This window comes from Pinus tabuliformis, chromosome 7, assembly GCF_031772625.1.
Source record: "Pinus tabuliformis cultivar Carrire ecotype Pingquan chromosome 7, CPIR1, whole genome shotgun sequence".
NCBI classification, from domain to species: Eukaryota; Viridiplantae; Streptophyta; class Pinopsida; order Pinales; family Pinaceae; genus Pinus; species Pinus tabuliformis.
This window is the reverse complement of record NC_142293.1, coordinates 877,634,915-877,639,566: the sequence shown is the minus strand read 5'-3', so window position 1 is coordinate 877,639,566 and position 4,652 is coordinate 877,634,915.

The following is a 4,652-nucleotide window of genomic DNA, read 5'->3' as shown; positions in this document are numbered from 1 at the left end:
AAGAGGATTCGTAAACGAAGATAGTGGTATTTTTTGAAATTTTTTCATTGTGGATATTTTATGTTATTAGTTTTTCATTCAACCTCTTTAAAAATTTCCAAAAAAAAAAAATCATGCATTATGTTTAAAAGAAATTATATGAAAAATATCATATGAATTAAAAAATTTCAAACTCATATGCCATTGGATAGAGGATTCCTTCATGAATCCAACATGATCAACTTCACCACCTAAGGACAAATTTTTCCCTAAGTTCACTAGGGTACAAAATGGTGTTGTAGAAAAATTTACAGAAGGGGTGCTAAAATTGTGGTTTTTAGGACTTCAGAAGCTCGATCGAGTGCTTGAATTTTAAATTCAAATAGATCGATCAAGGGTTTCCTAAACCCTTGATCGAGCCATTTACGTGGTTAACCAGGGGCTCGATCAAGCTATGGAGCTCAATCGAGCCTTTGTAAAAAAAAATCAAATCCTTATGTGAATCCCATAATCCCATAATTTAGATTTTAGAATCAATAAAGATCTAAAATTTAATCCATTAATAATTTAACCAAGTTGATATGATATTATTTTACTAAAAATGAGAATTCAACTGGATCTAGGTTATGAACAACATTATAAATTTTTTATGTTATTGCGCCTAGAGGCACATTCCACAACCCAGTATGGGGGCAAAGTGTAAGTATATATGTATGTGCTCCAAATAGACCTTATCATATACCTTGAATTTTAATGGATCATAAATTTACCTTCCACAAATGTTTTTACCACATTAAAATTCTAAATTAATATTAAAGTCTAAGTATCACATTAAAATTCTAAATTTTATTATAATTTTTGTTATCATGTCATATAGAAACTATTAAATCTAGTGTTAATATTAAAAAATATTATTACTATTAATATTAAGTTATGAAATCTGATAATAATATTAAAAATTTAGTATTGATATATTTTAATATTAAATTTATTAATTTCGGATTAATATAATATTAATTTTAATATAATATAATTTTTTTTTATATTATAATATATATATTAATATATTAGGATGTATATTAGCTCCAAATGTATATGGGAGGGAAGAACAAAGACCTAGAGTGATAGAGGTGGAGACATAGAGGGAGTGACAAGGGAGAGATGGTGATAAAGTGAGAGAGAGAGAGAAGAGGAGTGAAGAAAGGGAGAAGGAAAGGAGAGAGAGAGAGGGAGAGAAGGGTAAGAGAGAGAGGCAAACACAAAGATGGAGAGAGGGAGAGGAGGAGAGAGTGGAGGAGAAAGAGAGGGGGAGAGAGATGGAGTTGGAGGAAAAGTTATGGAGGGAAGAAGAAAGACATATATAGAGAGAGAGATTGGGTGTGACAAGGGAGAGATGGAGAGTGATCTGAACTTAAGTAGGAATGCAACAACTTACAGATATAATCATAAACACAGAGATGCAACAGAAAAACACTTCATTTCACTAATAGAAAAAAATATTAAAATATGCTTACAAAGAGAATGGAAATAAGATAGCTTGGGCAGTGGCAGCTTATCTCTGAGAAGAGATGTGTCGGCTACATGCCTCTAAACTGAGTTACAATGAGGCTCAAGGCCCTTTTTATTATTGAACAATGAGAGAAAACCATAAACAACCAAAACCCTAACCTGAGGAGATGTAACACCAAGAATTTATGGGCCCCGTTGGGGTTAGTTGGGAAGCCAACTTCTTGGGGTCGTAACTTGGTCATATTATCTCCATTTCACATGTATGATACCTCATTGGAAAGATCTCGCCAAAGGAATTTTGCAAAAAAAAAACGTCGTTTAGGGCCTCAAAATGGCTCCAGAAGTTTAGGACCCAAAAAACTGCAAAAAATAATAAACTATGCTACAATTAAGGAAACCAAAAAACTGAAAGAAACAATGGTGAGGGTCCAAGTGGAATAGGCGGGTGGCCACCAATATCCGCCTGGATTATTCCTCCCTCCTTAGGAAGCAATGGTCCCCATTGCATTGATTTCCTCCATGAGATGAGGAAACTTCTACTAAACTTGGTCCCTGGTTATCCATTTGCATTGGTGAAGGAGTTTGCTTGCTTTGATAGCTTGATATAGTTGTATCCTCTGTTTCTGAGTGTTCTTGATCTACGTGTCCATGATTTGATCAGTTATGGCTTGTTCCATGCAGTCCAGGTTGAACTTTGTTGGTGTGAGTTTTTCTACAATGTTAGATGTGTCCAACAATGTTGGGAAGTATGGTCGAAGGCGATCTACATTGAACACTGGGTGTAGACCAGGGAATAGTGGGACGATGAGCTCGAAGGCATTTTCACTGACGGCCTTGGTGATGGTGTATGGCCCATATCAGAGCGGGTGAAGCTTGCGGTGGGGTCCAGGAAGGTGCTTCTCCTGCAAATGTAGCCAAAATTTGTCGCCCACTTGGAACTTATGCGTCACTTGTTGCTAATCATGGCATTGCTTGTACTTAGCATTAGCTCTGTCCAATATATCATGGACCTATTGGCGGATGTGTTGAATGTGCTCAATGAAGTTGTTAACCATTTCATCTTTGGACTGCATGTGAGCCTAATCTACTTGAGTGGCTGCAAATGGTATGGCCACATCAATGGGGCATAATGGCTGAAATCCCAACCCTACCTGAAAGGGGTTGTGGCCTATTGAGTTGTGGAGAGCTCTGTTGTAGTTGTATTGGACATAGAGGAGACTTCCATCCCATGTGCGTGGATGCTTTGAGTTGTACATGTGCAGAATGTGTACGATCATCCTGTTGACAACCTCTATTTGGCCGTCAACTTGGGGATGGATTCATGGAATTAGTAAGTTTTGTATCCAGCATCGACCAGAGACTTGACCAAAATGCACTCAGGAATCTATTTTCTTTATTTGATATAATGAACTGTGGGATCCCAAAGTGTACCTACACTTAGTCAAAGAAGAGCTTAGTAGTGGCCTCTTCTATGATACTCTTCTTGCAGGCCGCCATGATGGCCATCTTAGATAATCTGTTGACTACCAATAAAACGCAACCATTTCCATGCCTAGTAGAAGGAAGGCCCGACATATAATCCATGGAAACGGATTCCCAAGGCTGACTAGGAGTAGGTAGAGGAGTATACAAGTATTTCTTCTTGGTGGTTGGTTTGGCAATGGCGCAGGCATTGTAGGATCTAATGTACTTCCCAACATCATAACAAAATTTTGGCTAATAAAAATACTTCTGCAATACCACCAAAGTTTTCCCTACTCTTAAATGTCTAGCGACCCGACTGTAGTGCGCCTCCAAAATCATCTTGACATGATCTCTTGAAGGAAGACAGATGTGTCCCAAGTGGAATAATAATGCATCCTGAAGGTGAAAATTTGGAACTTTCTTCCCTTTGAGGAGTGTCTAGTATATGTTGTCGAATTCTGGATCGCTCTTGTAAATATGTGGCCACCCCAATGTCTCGTGTCCATGAGAGTTGAGCATAGTGATTAGCGCCATGACTGGTGGTCGACTAAGGCAATCATTGACATTATTGGTGCTTCCCTTCTTATACTTAATGTTCAAATGGAATTGTTGTAGATAGGTAGACCATTTCTGATGGCGATCGTTTTTCAACTTCCCTTATGTCTGTATGAACTATAGAGGCTGGTGGTCTGTGTCGATGACCATTTCCTTCACCAGAATGTAATGCTTCCATTGACGACAAGCCTACACAATGGAATGCATTTCTTTGTCGTAAGTGGGATACTTTTGGACTGTGTCTGAAAGTGTCTCACTGTGGTAAGCCACTAGATACCCATGCTGAGTAAGAACTGCACCAATAGCATAGTCAGAGGCATCTATCTCAATCTCAAATGGTTGTTGCAGGTATGGTAATGTGAGAACTGGTGCAGAATAGAGCCGATTCTTCAACTCGTAGAATGCTCGATGTTAGGTTTCCAACCAAACTAACTTTGATTTCACTTCACCCTTGGTGACTTGACTTAAAGGCCATGTGATATGAGAGAACCCCAACACAAACCTACTGTAGAAATTGGCAAGACCCAAAAACCTGCGGAGCTCTGTTAGAGTGGTTGGGGTTAGCCAATCCCAAATGAATTATGTCTTGGATGGGTCCACATGTACACCCTTCTTATCAATGATGTAGCCCAAATATTGAACCTGGGTCAGGCCAAATGTTATGAAACCATCTCACAAAAAGATGGAAAAGATAGATCAACGCCTTAGAATTCAGCCCCTTCGAGGGGGAAACCTCCTTTACATTACACAAATGAACAATTCTTGGATGATACAAATGATAAGACCTCCTTTCTATATATAGGAGTCTAAGGGGTCATAATATAATCAAAGCCGACATAACAATAATAATGTAAGGGCACAATAATAACAATAGTGGGATTCTATGGGGCACGAGAATAACAATATGGGGACTACATGGGCACAACAATATAATAAGGGGGTTGTACTAATAAAAATAAGGGGTTACACTAGTAGTATAGGGACCTAACATGCCCCTCTCCTTCAAAAAGTGTTGTCCTCAATGCTTGAGTAGTTCTTGATGCTTCTATATAAAATTCTTGTCCTCCCATGTGGAATTTTCAACGGGTAAGTTCTTCCACTTAATGAGATACTCTGAAATTGATCGATTTTGTAGCTTTCAGGTT